This window comes from Equus caballus, chromosome 28 (genome assembly GCF_041296265.1).
Source record: "Equus caballus isolate H_3958 breed thoroughbred chromosome 28, TB-T2T, whole genome shotgun sequence".
Classification (NCBI taxonomy): Eukaryota; Metazoa; Chordata; class Mammalia; order Perissodactyla; family Equidae; genus Equus; species Equus caballus.
In genome coordinates, this window is record NC_091711.1 from 37,418,573 (window position 1) to 37,434,608 (window position 16,036).

Below are 16,036 nucleotides of genomic sequence, written 5' to 3' on the forward strand. Positions count from 1 at the left end.
GAGTATACGGACACTTATGCCACAGAGCACTCTGTGCTGAGTGTGGTGCCCAGATGCTTGAGGACACGCTGGGGAACAGCCAAGGCGGAGTGGTCAGGGGATGCTTCCCAGAAGTGTTGACGCCTGAACTGAGTTCTGACACAGTTCTCACAGTTTTTGTGGGTCAGGAATCCAGGCACGGCTCAGATGAATCCCCTGCTCAGGTCTCACCAGGCTGCAATCAAGGTGTTGGCCACGCTGTGATTCTCAGCTGGAGCTCAGGGTCCTCTTCCAACCTCATTTTGGTTGTTGAGAATTTGGTTACTTGTGGTTGTAGGACTGATGTCCTCAGCTCTTAGATACTGACCTTCTCCAGACGTGGTGTCATCTGCTTGCTTTCTTGACACTGGCAGGATAACCTCTCTGAGTATCACCTCTTTTTCTTTAACTTTGGAATGGTTTCAGATTTAGGAAAAACTCACAAGATAACACAGAGAGTTCCCATATATACCACATGTACTTCTCCTATCATTAACATCTTACATTAGTATGGTACATTTGTCACAATTAATGAACCAATATTGATGCATTATTATTAGCTAAAATCCACATTTTATTCAGATTTCCTTGTGTTTTTCCTAATATCCTTTTCTGTTCCAGGATCCCATTCAGGATACCACATTCCTTTTATAGTTTGCAATATCCGTTTATAAATAATCAAACTCTGTTTTCAAATAATACTATATCACATTACAGATTGTGCAGGTACCTCATAAAAGAGTATTCCCAGTTCCTCCCTGCCATCCTTTGTGATATTATGGTTATTTATTTCACTTTTCTATATGATATAATCACCCAGTACCTTCTTATTATTATTGCTTTGAACAATAAGTTATATTTTCGATCAATTAAGAATTTGAAAAATAAAAGATTTTATTTCACCTTCATTTCTTCTCCAATGTTCTTCCTTTCTTGATGTGCATCCAAGTTTCTGACCCATATAATTCTCCTTCTGCCTGAAGAACTTCTTTTAACATTTATTGCAGGGAAGGTCCGTTGGCAATAAAATTTTGTTTGTCTGAGAAGTCTCTATTTCTCTTTCACTTTTGAAGAATAATTTTGCCGGATATAGATTTCTAGGTTGATGAGTTTTTTTCTTTCAACACTTTGAATGTTTCACTCCACTCTCTTGTCTCTTGCACAGTTTCATTTAATGTGAATCCCTTGTAATTCTTATTGTGGTTCTTGTACAAGTAAGGTATATTTTTCTTCTGGCTTCTTCAATATTTTCTCTTTGTCTTTTGTTTTCTGCAGTCTGGATATGAATGTCTCAATATTTTTGTTTTTATGTTTATTTATCCTCGTTGTTCTCTGAATCTGTGGTTTGGTATTGTCATTAATTTTGGAAAGTTCACAGCCATTTTTACTTCTGATGTTTATTTTGATCCACGGTCTCTTCCATTTTATAGTATTTCAATTATGCATATGTTACAGCCTTTGCTGTTGTCCCACAATTCTTGGATGCTCTATTCTGGTTTTTTTTTTTTTTCAATGCTTTTCTTTCTCTTTGCATTTCATTTGGGGATGTTTCTATTGACCCATCTTCAAGCTCACTGAAGCTTTCCTTGGCTTGTATTAAGTCTATGGATGAACTCATTGAAGGCATCCTTCATTTCTGTTCCTGTGCTTTGACTTTTAGCGTTCATTTAATTGTTTCTTAGAATTTCCACTTCTCTGCTGTCACTACCCATCTGTTCTTGAATGTTGTATACTTTTTCCCTTAGATACTTTAATATGTTATTCACAGTTATTTAAAATTCTCTGTTGTAATTCTAATATCTGTGTCATCTCTGAGTCTGGTTCTGATGATTGCTTTATCTCTCCAGACAATTTTTCCTTGCCTTTTGGCCTACCTTGTAATTTTTTGTTGAAAGCCAGACATGTTGTATCAGACAATAGGAGCTGAGGTAAATAGGCCTTTAGTGTAAGGATTTATGCTAAGTTGGCTACAAGTTGGACTGCGTTTAATATTTGCTGTAGCTGTAGGTGCCAGAGGCTCTAAATTCCTTAATGTCCTTGTTCATGTCTCTTATTGACTTTGGACTTCCCCAAGAATTCCTCCTCAGAGACAGTCTTCATCTTGCAGCTCTTTCAGCTGGACCCACTGTTATCTCTCTGGAGACTTGTTCATGTGGTGGTAAGGTAGGAGGAAGGGGAAGCATTCTATAACCTTCCAATTAAATCTCAGTCTTTGCTGGGCTTATGTCTGGTGGCTGTGACCTTCACAAGTATTTCTCTAGTGATATAGTTTTTTTTTTTTTTTGGCCCTGTCTCCTACTCCCTTACCTGGCTACAGTGTTTCCTGTCTATTTTCTTGAATCCCTTACCCATGTTGACTGTTTTTCCTCCACTTAGGTGAGACAGGAATGTGGAAGAGGGCTGAGGTGGGAAGAATTCCCTTCCCTCCAGCTGGATAGCTCTGGAAAAGTGCTTCCTCTGAAGAACTTTGTAGCAGAGAAGGCTCTTGGTGTGTTTCCAAGAGATTACTCTTCCCCTCCTGCTGCCAGAGCCACAGAGGGATCTTTCTTAGATCTTCACTACGTGAACCTGGTAGAGTTCCTGGAGGTAAAGTTCACAGAAGTGTAGGGGGTCTTCCTAAGACTCTGGCCCCCAGGAGTTTCTCACTCACATGCTAGACCACATGTGATTTGTCAAAATTACCTTTTGAGGCTTCTAACCAGTTTATGCCCCCGATGTTTTTTCTCCAGGTAAGCAGATCTCAGCCATGTCTCTCTGGACAAGACTCTCTCTCCAGATTTTACGGTGGCAGTTTCTCCTACATCTTCAGTTATCTCTTGGGTCCAAAATATTCATTGATTTTTTCAGGTTGTCCCATTTTTTTCTTGATGTAAGGATGGACATGACAATTTCCAAGGTCTTTACATGTCCAAGCTAAAACTGATAGCCCTGTATTAACTTCTTTTAAGAGCTGACCTGATCAGATTAGGCCCACTCAGGATAAAGTCCCATTTGATTAACCTAATCCCAGGAGAGAAATTCCACATATTCATAGGTACTGCCCACAATCAAGGGGAGGAGATTATACAAGGTGTATATACAAGGGAGTGGGAATCTTGGGGGGCCATCTTAGAATTCTGCTATCTACAACTTGCTAGAGTAGATGACACATGAACTTAGTTCCAAAAGACAAATGGAATGAACTGACTTAGAAGGTGGGAAGAGAATGCAAGGCAGAAGGAACAACTTGTGCAAAGAAGAGAGATCCAGATGCTATGTCCAAACTCATCAAATTGTGTACACTAAATATGTGCAGATTTTTGTATATCAATTTACCTCCATTACTTTGAGGCTTCATCTTAAAGTTTTGATTAGAGAAATTTCCTCAGGAGCTTACTTTGAGGACACAGATAGCTAGCCAGTAAGAATTGAAAATAAAGAGCTCTCTCCATTGACCAAGAGAATCTTGAATTATTGGTTTTGAATGTCAGGACGTCTAGGTCACCTGAGGCAATGCTCTCAGTGAGCGTTTGCTTTGTATTTGTGGCGGGGGGGTTGATGGATATGGCTATTTCCTTCCAAAAATGTTATCACCTCAGCTCTAATGAACTGAAGCTTTAGTGAATAAGGTCTTTTCACAGAAGTGCTGTGTCTCTTCAATTAAGTCTTGTTAAGCAAACCTTTTCCTTATTTCTTCCCCTAAACAACAAAGTTAAAGCAAACCACAACAAAAAAAACACGCTACTCTTCCTCTTTTTAATTTGGGGAAGGAAGTTGGGATAATTATAGATTATTTTTCTTTTGTAATTATACACATGTCCTTCTTTGCTTGGACTGTCATCATACTGGATGTTTTTATCGAAGATGTTTACATTCCTGTAACACATTTGGAACAAATGAAGCAGCCATTCTGCAGGGAAATGGCATTGACGGTTGCCATGGGAACCGTGTGAAGTCACAGAAAGTAGATTATCTCATAATGCATTACCCAGTGTCAAAAACAGGCAGCCCGACTAGAGAACAAACTACCAATTAAAGAGCGACAATTCAGGGCCAGAGAGCAGGAACAAGACAGAGGGCCGCTTCTGAAAGGTCATGTTCAAGCTCATTTATTGGTTACTCTGCTCCACTCAAGCCAATTATTCTGATTGCTTTTCACCCGTATAAATCTATTTTAACCAGTTCAGACTTCTACATGAGGAAAATCCAGAAAAATGGAATTTGACATTTGGTAAAATGTTCAGGATTAGTTTTTAAAAAATCCTTTTGCTCAAGTCACTGAAGTTTCTAAATTGAATTTTTTATCTTTTTATTTTTAAAAGTCTTTGGGAGACAGTGAGCTTAATGATTAAGAGTATAGGATTTTGTTTTTGTTTTGAGGAAGATTTGCCCTGAGCTAACGTCTGTTGCCAGTCTTCCTCTATTTTGCATGTGGGTCGCCACCACAGCATGGCTTGATGAGTGGTGTGTAGGTCCATGCCCAGCATCTGAACCTGGGCTTCTGAAGCAGAGCATACCGAACTTAACCACTAGACTATGGGGCCAGCTCTGGCTATAGCTTTTTGTGTCAAACTTCTTAGGTATAAATCCAATGAAGGTTTGCCTCATTAGCTTTTTGGCTATACATAAATGACTTCACTTCTCCAAGCCTCAGTTTCCTCATCTGTAAAATGGGAGTATAATAGCCTCTACCTCTGCAATAAAAGTTTCCACCTCATGGGCTTGTTTTGTGGTTTAAATGAAATAATCCATACAAAGGGCTTAGCATAATGCCTGCTCATATTACGAGTTTAGTGCATATTTAGCAGTGTTTATGCTATGAAAGTACTCAGGTTTTCTTACAAAGAAGTAAGGAATTCAGAAAAGCTGATCTTGTGGAAAAGAAAAAGGAAAAGCTGTGTTTATCTCAAAGCGTAATTTGAACTAGCATCAAAATCACCTAGAAAGCTTTATCAAACCATGGATTTTAGGGCCCTACCTTAGACCTACTGAATCAGAATCCCCAGATGTGAGGCTCAGACATCCCAGACATGTGCATTTTAAGTAACCTCCCTCAGTGAGTCTGGTTCATTTTAGTGAGCCTAATAATCACTTGTTGTGCTCATAAGAGTCATTTTGTTGTGCTCATTGAAATGCATTTTTCTAGATCCCATTTGCTGAGTCTGAGCAAGACGTGGGGGTGGTGCCACAGTTTGAAACTTTTAACAAACATCTCTGGGGGTATTCTGAGGCAAGTAGTCTAAAAACCACCTTAGGACAAACGCTGTTCTTCAGAGTCTCTCCAGGGCCCTGCCCTGCAAACTCATCTCCCCGTTTGGAAGGAAGGCCTCTTGTAATGTTCCCAGCCGCCTATGAGGATGGAGTAGAGTTTTCCGTGGAAGGAACAAAGAGGCGAAAGCCCCTGTTTTTCAACACGGCAAGCTGCTATCCTCTCTGTCTCTCCTGTAACCCAGACTGCTGCCTGTTTGGGGGTTGGGGTGGGGCTCTCCATCCCTTCCCTTAGCTCCCTCATAAGGCCAAATGGAAACCACATGGGGGCCCTGGGTTGGAAGCCTCCCGTGAGTGGCTTAGGCCACTTCTGCTCTGAGTGGGGAAAGAAATATTCTTTTTGGACTTGATTCCCACATTTCTCCTGATTCCTGGAACTTAGAGGGTCTAGGAAGTGGAGTGCTGGCTTAACAACTACCTCTCAAAAAAATAAAAATAAAAAATAAAGCCCTGATCTGTAGCGCTTGCTGATTTTCGCAGTCTAAACATTTTCACCGTGGCTACCAAATGGTCGCTGAACACAGACTTGGAAGAGATATGTACAATTCGCTCTGGGGAGCCATCCAACCCAGTTCCAGTACACCTCTGGGCCAAATCAGAGGATCAGGTTGTGGACCCAGTGAAAATAAAGACACATAGGAATGAGCCACTTGGCTAGGGTCTAGTCTTGGACTTAAGCCAGAGGGACAAACAAGGGTCCTCCTGCCTGATCTGTGCCTAGCTTAGTTCACCAGGATGGACAACCACAGTGGCCTCAGGAGGGCACGTAAGTTTCTGTGCCTTGTCGACTTCGGTAGGTTGGTAGCTGCTGCCTGGAGTGCTGTGTGGGAAGGATTCAGGCTCTGTCTTGGTTTAGCAGGAATGGTTACTATGATCGGTTAGTGAGGTCTGACATGCACACAGAAAAGAGGAGTGAAGGCACATGGGTTTGCCATCCATGACATGGGGATTCATTCATGTGGAAAGTATTGAGTTCCCATGAAGTTCCAGCCATTGTTCTAGGCACTGAAGATAGAGCTGTGAGCAAATGAAGAACTTACATCTCTGTGGGAGAGAGAGAGAGAGAGGAAATAAACACATCCACCTGTAACATGTCAGTGGGTGTTGAGACTGTGAAGAAAACAGATAGGTTCAGGGCACAGAGAACGATGGGGTAGAAGAATGTATTTGAGATAATGTGGTCACGAACAGCATCTTGATAAGGCCACATTTAAGCAGTGACCTGAAGGAAGTGAGGAAGTGAGAAATGTAGTTCCTACAGGAAGAGAGATCCAGGCAGAGGGAACAGCAAGTGCAAAGGGCCTGAAGAGAGTGGTTTTGTCCACGGAGTAGCCAGGAGTCCATTGTGAGGGGAGCCCGGTAAGTCAGGAAACTGGGGCCGAGTGCTGCCTCAGGGCAAGGTCATGCCCAGGTGTGTAGGTGCGGGTCTAAAGCCCAAATTAGTAATAAAATGAGAATTTCCCATCTGTATATAGTTCTCAAACCTAAATAGGTAGTTTGCCAGGGATTAAAGGGTCTTATTCAATTGTCTTTCCATAAGAGACATGCATGGGTCTATTGGGAATTGTTCAAGCTTGGGGCCCATCTCTGGAAGCAGGAAAAGGCAACAAGAATACAAGTGAATGAAAAGAATGAAAAATATCTGTACTGTCAAAGAAGATGCATTCCAATGATACTTCATTTTCAGGAAGGAGAGGAGGAACAAAGGAACAAATAGCTTACCAGATTTTTAGTTTGGGGCATTTCCTACGCCAGGGTGAAAACTCAGTGATCTTACGCACAGAGAAGTCGGTTCTGTAGAAACGTGCACAGATTTTGGAAACTGACAGGAGTGGATTTCAGTTCCACCTCTGCCATTTTCTTGATTTCTCTTCAGTTAATATGTACTGAATGCCTATTTTCTGCCAGGTCCTGTGCTAGGTCCTGGGAGACATAACAGTGAGTAAGATACTGTCCTCTCCTCAAGGAGCTTGCAGTCCTTTGAAGAGCTATGTGGGGGATCTGGGGTAAGATACTTAACCTCGTTGACTTCGTAAGTAAAATGTAGGTAATAGCATCCACTCCTGGAGGTATGGTGATTAAATGAGATAATGCAGAAACACGAAACTTAGCCAGTGTCTAGAGATGCCAAGACATGTTCTTTTCTTTGTCCATCTTCCAGCCCTCATTTCTTCTAAAGTTGTTTGGAAGTTAGGACCACTCGCAGGATGCGTTATTCTACCTATCCCGCTAATCTGATCAAAAGGAAAGTCAAGAGCAGCCTTGAAGGGAAAATCATTCACCAAAACGCACGATGATTTATGATACTATAATGGTGGATACATGTCCTTATCAATTTTCCAAACCCACAGAATGCACAACACCAACAGTGCACCCCAACGTAAACTATGGGCTTTGGGTGATAACATATCAATGTAGGTTCATTGATTGTAATACTCTCTACCACTCTGGTGAGTGATGTTGATAGTAGATGAGGCTATGCAAGTGTGAGGGCAGAGGGTACTTGGGAAATCTCTGTACCTTCCTCTTAATTTTGCTGTGAATCTAAAACTGCTCTTAAAAAAAAGCCATTAAAAATGCACCATGAGGTTGGAGGGGTGGGCCTAGAAATTGGAGACTCTTTCTTCTCTGATTTGCTTTATCTGCTTATAAATCCACATATTTAACAACCATAAGTTTTACTCTAAAAATATGTTCACATATCGGTTGTTTAGGACTTGAAATGGATCTTACAAAGAGAAGATATTTTAAATGGTCTCAGTACAACACACAAAGGCATATTAAATCCATATGTAATTTCAGCTAAATTATGAGTTCCAGAGGTTCCAGGAACCCTGACCTTTCATGAATGCTGAGCTCTCAGGGGACACTTAGCTGATATTCAAGAAGCTAAGACTGAGTTGCATAGGTGGTGGTCCTGTCTTCAGTGGTAGAGGGAGTAGTGCCACTAAACTGGTTATCAATATAAACACGTGTTAATCAACTAGAGATTAGTCTCCATGTAAGTTTAAAACTTCTTGCTGTCTTTCTCTCTCGCTCTGTTTTAAAGTATATCTCCTCTTCCCCCTCATTGCTCAGTCACCGGGCTGCTGGTTGAATCCTGGAGAAGTAAAGTTGTGGGGAGAAAGTGGGAACAGGGAGAGGAGGAGATAGAAAGGATAGGAAAGAGGAGTGTGCGTGTGTGTGTGTGTGCATGCATGTGTATACTTGGGTTACCAAACATTAAGGAAAGCATTTTTATTGATTTTCATCTCCATATAGACATAGAAAATGTGGCGAATGATGGAATTTTGGCTTACATCTCTTCCTTCTAATACCACATGTGAAAGAGCAAATTCTAAGGTCACCTAGAAAGAGCAAATTCTAGGATCGCCTAGTGGATCAGCAGAATTTTGGCTGGCTGTGTGAGCACATGCATTTAGATACTTAACATGTAATTCATAGAAGACCAATGTCTCTACTCTAAAGCCTTTAGTTATTTATTTGCACACGACATATTTAATTCCAAAGCGCTCAAGGCATTTTGCAAACATTAAATTAACTGCTAATCCTCTCCATGTCTCTATAAAGCAGTGAAAAAATCTTTTATTATAAAACATTATGAACTAAATCAGAAAAATAGACTTAACAGGAATAGGAATAATCAAGAGGGATGAAAAGAGAAAGAAGCAATAGGGGCAAGAGATCTGGATGAAAAAAAGTCTCCTGCAGCTCCCAGCCAAGTAGGGAAACCTCTGGCAAAGTTTTCCTATAGCTGGGACCCAAGCCAGCCATCCAGCATTCCATATGGTGACTCTGTATGTGTGTTTCTAGATTCGCTACTTATTACCTTAGTAGCTAGATAACCTGGACTAGGGCACCTCCCTGCTGGAAAACTAAGTTTTCATATCTGTAAAATGAGGATTACAACAGTATTGACCTCATAGATTTATTTTGAAGAACACTGTGCTAAGTGTTATCTTTATCATCATCATCATCATCATCATCATCCATAGTTGTCAAGCAAATCTCTCTCTCTTGGTCACTGCTGGTAAGGTGATTATTTTGCCCCAGCCAATGCTGTGTCTGTAAATTCCCTATGGTAGATTGATTGCAGAAATGCTCCAATTCTCCACCTCTCCCTATTTCCATGTCCTCAAGAGTGTGACTTTTCAGCTCCTCCCACATCTATTTCCTTATCTCTCGAATTTGGGCTGGTTTTGTGACTTGCTTTCGCCAGTAGAATACAGAAGAAGTGATCTTGTTCCAGTTCTGAGCTTAGACCTCAAATTGCCTTGCATGCTTCTGTTTGCTCTCTTGGAAAGCAATGGTTGCCTTGCCACCATGACAACAAGTCAGGGCTAGCATGCTGGATGATGAGAGATGTGGTCCAGGAGTCCTCATCGCCCCAGCTGACAACCATCCTTGCTTGGTCAGTCCTCAGCCAGATGACCACAGAAACATGAGTGAGGCCAGCCGATAGAGGCTATGCCTGGCCCAGATCAGCAGAACCACTTATCAGACCTGTAAACCACTGCACTCAGGATAAATCCAGAATTCCAAGGCTGGGGACACAGTACACTCCCTGGCCAGTCTCTCCCCTGTTTCCCACCCCACTTTGATATCTGCCTGCACCCCCTACTCATGATCTAAGATCCAGCTGTGGTTTTTAGAGTCTCTGAGGGGTATAGTGTTATTCTTCCTCTTCTGGGTTTTGAACAAGTCGAGAAAAAAAAGCCCAAAGGAATCAGATTTCCAGAACATCACCTCTCATTTTGATAAGAGCTAAGTTGGATGACACAGCTTGTGTGTGCAGCATGGGCCTGCTAGCTGATTCCCTTGAAACAGGCAAGTTACCCATCCAGCCACTGGCAACCCTGGCTCAGGGAATCTTAAACCAGCAGGTGTAAAATGCATGACATGAAGATGCATAGAACTCCTGCTCTTTGCACGTAATTTTCTCACAAGAGGATAAAGGGAGTTCTATTTCATTCTTTCCAAATTTATCAATCAGATAAGTCACTCCACCTTGGTGGAGTGGGTAAAGGAATGGAGAGAGGTCACATGGAACACAGCAGGAGAAGGAAAGATGTGTCCCTCTAACAATCCTGAATGACCGTGCTCCTGTGAACACACAGCTGTGGCTCTCATACCTGTGCATCTTTGCATATGCTTTGCTTCTGCCTGGAATGTTTACAATGAAGGGCTCCCTAGACTTCACCAGAATGCCAAAGAAGTCAATGGCTTAGACAAGTTTAAGACCCCTTGGCATAGCATTTGAGAGCGGTCACTCTTGAACCAGTTTGCTTGAGTTATATCCCAGCTCTACTGCTTATGAGCCCTGTTATCACACAGTAACTGAGCCTCATTTTTCTCATCTGGAAAATGGAAGTGATAATAGGGTGAAACTTCTAGAGTTGCTGTTAAAATTAAATGAGCATAATTCATGCTTAGAACAGTACATGGCTCAACCTAAGTATACCGTACATTTAGCTATAATAAAACATTTTTCATGCATATTGTTTAAAGGGTAAAATAGTACAAATTTTTTTTACATAAAACAACAGTTCTCTGTCTCTCTTGTTCAGCTTTCCTTTCCCTAGAAACAGTAATTTTAATTTCTTTTAGTTCAGAATTCTGATGTTTATTTCTGTGTTTCGAAATAACCAGGTTGTATTGCAATATGTTGATTTTTTTCAGTGTTAGACATTGTCTAAGAATTCCCATTGGTTTCACCACATATGCATGTTCTTGCCATCCTCCTATCTGCCTGATCTTCCTAAGCACTGCAATTTTGGTGAGATCAATAGTCTGTGTTTACCTTATCATACTACATGAATGCCATTCACATCTAAGCAATGTAGTAAATTATGATTGCTTTTCCTTTTCTGTACAGCTTTTATCTTCCCCAGAACTACTATTTATCTTGTTTTATCCTTTTGCTTCACTATGTTCTTACCTGTAATTCAACTTTGAGTCTTTTTTTCAAGATGTACAGATGTTTTATATATTTTCTTTCTATTTAATCTTTGTAAATAATGCTCTGATCTTTTAGGCTTGATACACCTTGAACTCCCAGCCCTTTTTATGCCCGGGGTACAGTGCTCATCTAGGAATCTTCCTTATCACTTATACTGGAGATTCTTTTCACCTCTTTCCCGGGGACAGTCTCCTGTTTCTAATATCCCATTTCTTCATTGTTAGATTACTCTATCTATTTTGTGGTTCATATTCTCCAGTAGCTTACTGAGAAAAGAGTCATAGGAGAAGCTTTTTTACTTTTTATTAAGATGATAGTTTACAACCTTGTGAAATTTCAGTTGTACATTATTGTTTGTCAGTCGTGTTGTAGGTGCACCACTTCACCCTTTGTGCCCACCCCCACCCCCTCTTTCGCCTGGTAACCACTAATCTGTTCTCTTTATCTACATGTTTAACTTCCACATGTGAGTGCAGTCATACAGAGATTGCCTTCATAGAAGAACATTTTTGAAAAAGACTTTGCATATCTGAAAAATGATTAATTCTACACAGATTTTTCATTGACAATTTAGCTAGGTATAGAAATCTAGCTTGGAAATAAATTTCCTTAAGAATTTCAAAGGCATTTTACCCACTGCTTTCTAGTATTCAGTGTTACTATTAAGAAGTTTGAAGTCTTTTTGATTGTTTATCCTATTTTTTTTCCTTGCACCTCACTTGATTTGAGTTTATTTTCATCCATTGTGCTGAGTATTCAGTACATTTTCAAATCTGGGAAATCATGTTATTTTTGTATATTCTTGAATTATTTTTTGATGGCTCCCCTTAATTTTCTTTGTTCTCTTTTCCCACAATTTCTATTATCTGAATATGGGGACTTCTGAACTGGTACTTAAACATTTTTGTACTTTTATTTCCTGTTTCCCTCTGAAAATATTCTTCTACAGGATATACATATATATGCCAGCATTCTGGAATTAGAGAAAAGGAAAATGCCTGGGATTTTCAGCATCTAAAATGCATATGTTCACCTCATCTTCTAAGATTTAGTTTGATAACCCTGCCCTTGGATGGACCTGATGTCTCCAAGACCAGAGGCCCTCTATTTCACCCTCTCTAGGGAGACAAACCTCTTGTCCTTTTCAAAGTTGAAAGCAATAACTCAACTGTGTGGAGGGGGAAGATTATCTGTACACCTGAAAAATTAAGCCGATTTTTCACAATCCTTCTTACTTTGATTTCCTTGTCTCTGATGTGTAAAGTATCCAATGCCACAAATCTGAAACTTCTGAGTAGTCTGTATCCAAGTCTGGTTGGTTCTCAAATTTCCCTACTTGTAGCAAATTAATTGGTTTCTCAGATCTGATAAGTCATTTGTCACTTATTTATGCGTCCAGCTTTCAAACAGGTTTACTCCCTTGTTCTTCCAATTGTTTTGAGTGGCTACTTCAGAACAAAATATCTTAACTGTAAGTTTAGTGGAATTTCAAGAGGGAGAGAAAACAGATGTGTGTGTGTGTCTGTGTGTGTGTGTGTATGTGTAACCTATTGTTTTTACTTAAAGTCTTTATTTTATATTCTTCACGTGGGCATCAGAATGATCTTTAAAAAATGTGAATCAGAGAGTTTTATCCCCTAAACATAAACCTTAAATGGCTTCTTTTAATACTTAGAATTAATGCAACTCCCTTACCATGGCATTGCATGATCTGGTGGCTTCGTACACTTCTAACCTACATTCATGCCTCTTTCCCTTTCACTCACTGCTTTGGCCATGCTGGTCTTCCTTCTCTTTGTCAGAGATATTGAAATAAAGTAGGCATTAGGAAATTTGTTCTTGCTGTCCACTGTGAATGGAATGCTCTTTCCTGGCCCTTCCCACCACTAGCTCCTTGGAGGCATTTAAGTCTCAGTTGGAATGTCTCTTTCACAGTGAAGCCTTCCTCACCACTTAGAACATGAGTAGAATAGAGCTTATTGATAAATATGTTTTAATTAGTGTATGAGTGGAAGAAACTCTGTTAACCACTGCCTTTTTCTTGAAACTCTCCTGTCTCATAGAGCAACATCTAGCAGATGAAGGTCCTGGAAGAGAGAGCCAGAGGAAGGAGATGAAGATGATGGGATGCCCCTGTGCTTTGACGAGAAATTGTCATGTCACAAAGGGACTCCATGCTTGTGGGTCTGCCTTCCTTGGTGGGCTTCTATGTAGCATCATCCATCTATGCTGATTTCCTGCGTATTATCTCCAGGCCTTAAAATGTTTGCCATCATAGCTGAAGAGGGACAGGTGCTTAAAAATAAGCACAGATTTAAAAAAATAATTATTTAGAAGTTTTGCACCTTCAGCTTTTTCCTCTATCATATCCCTTCTTTGGCTTAAGAGTAGACTCTGAATGTTTTTGCTCATCATCTCTGAAAGCAATTTTGAAAAATAATGTCCCCTTCAAGAGTTTGTCAATTGACATCTAAAATTTTTACCTGAAGTTTAAATAATTGCAAAGGATGTAATTTTCAGTGCATTATAAATATTGACATTTAAAAATAAAACTACCAGGGGACTGGCCCCGTGGCCGAGTGGTTAAGTTCGCGCACTCTGCTGCAGGCGGCCCAGTGTTTTGTTGGTTTGAATCCTGGGCACGGACACGGCACTGCTCATCAAACCACACTGAGGCAGCGTCCCACGTGCCACAACTGGAAGGATCCACAACGAAGAATATGCAACTATGTACCTGGAATGTTTACAATGAAGGGCTCCCTAGACTTCACCAGAATGCCAGGGGGCTTTGGGGAGAAAAAGGAAAAAATAAAATCTTAAAAAAAAAAAATAAATAAAACTACCACATTGTGATTTCAATGTATGCATTGAGATCTAGCAATTAGAAACTCATCATCATATGTTGAAAATACAAAAGAAGAATTTATTTTTAAAAACTGGATATTTTACATTTTTGTGTAGAATTTTAGGCATGGGTCAAAATATTGCATTTCCATCACTATGCTTTACATTCTTATCAGAAGTGTTTACAAGACAAACAAGTAAAGCACTTGGTTCTGCATTTCTCACAGAGAGTGGACAGGAGTCCTTGGTATTAAAAGGAAGGAAGGAGGATGCTTCCAAGGCTTTCATTTTTCAGAACCACGGACAGAGGTGTCCCTCAAATGTTTTAGTCACGCTGCAAATCAAACCCTGGATTTGAGCTCAATCTGTGGATGACACTAAGGAGGAAAAAAAGTGGACTGAAGTCACTGATGAAAGAACAGTCTAGAGTGAGATGCTGACAACTCCTGAATGAGCTGGGATCTGCATATTGGTGCCTTCCATGTCTGTTCTAGGCTCGACCTTCTAAATGCTGAAGAGTGTCTCCACTCTCCTGACTGTGCTGAGGCTGGTCCTTCAGCTGTGGAATTTGTCAGAGCAGGGAGGAAGACAACAGAGCACACCAACTTCCTAATTAAGATTTCCTCGGGCTACGATTTAAATTGGCTTTCGTTTCCTCGACAAACACTAAGGAACAGAAAGGCAAGAGTGCCCAATAGCTACTGGTTGGGAAATAAGGGGCATTTGCAGATGGATTAGCAAAGGACAAGCCATACCCAGTAAATCAACAGAAGGGAACAACCAGAGCTTAAGTGCAAAAGGATTTTAAATCCAGCGTAAGCTGGCTTTGTAGGCTTGCTAATGGAATTTGTGCAGTGCCTGAGACGGAGGGTCAGAGAAGAAATGCAGACATGTCAAGATAATCTTTTCAACAGTTTTTTTTTTTTCTTTTCTACCTATCTGAACACTAAACTGATTTTTCAACCAGCCTGAGTTGGGTAATATCATATTAAGTACTTAAGTTAGAATGCTTTTAGGGGTTAAAAACATATTTATTTAGATATCAGGCAAACCTGCGTTTAAGTCATTGATCTACCATTTGCTTCCCATATAACCTTGGGCAAGTTACTTAATTTCTCTAAAACCCCAGCCCCATCTAGTCCTTGTGGATGGCAGTCACAGGGCTGGGTAATGCATAGACCTCCTGGCTATACACGGTGGACTAGACTCTCCTTCTATCATCTGAAAATGGGGACAATATCTTCCTCATGGCAATGTTGGGAGAGTTAAGTAGGTTACTGTGCATTAAGAGCTTAGCTTGGTTGCTGATATGGAGTAGGCATGTAGTAACTATTGGTTATTAATATAGCTACGTGTCAAAGATTTTATAGGATTATTGAGTTTAATCCCCACAACCGACCTATGAGGCAGAGCTTGCCCAAGTTCCCATAGATAGTAAATGAAATATCTTAGATTTAATTTAGGTAGTCTAACTCCAGAGTCTGTGCTCTTACTAGCATAACTTGAATAACGTGTAAGTTTTTCTTCTTCCCTCTCTTCTTCTCTATCTTCATCTATCTATCTATCTATCTATCTATCTATCTATCTATCATCTCTGTCTGTTAGCCTTTCTCTATCAGTCATCTATCTTTCTATTGTCTGTCTGCACACTCTATACACATATTTGCGTACATATGGTTAGCCCAATAATACAGAGAACAAAACAGAGCTCAACAGACCTCAGATAATAGAGGTGATTTTCTAGCCTAGAACTATCTGACTCCAAAATCTGTGCTGGGATTTTTTTTTTTATTACATCAAGATTATGATTAAAAGTAGCAATTTTCTTCTAAGTATAGTTATTTGAAATTTTACTGTTAAGAAAGAAAAATATGAAAGTGTCAACTATCTCCCTCAACCATTTGTGCTCCTAGCAAGTAAGAAAGCATATTTTAATAAGAGATATCAGAGCTGACTTTTGGGGATGGA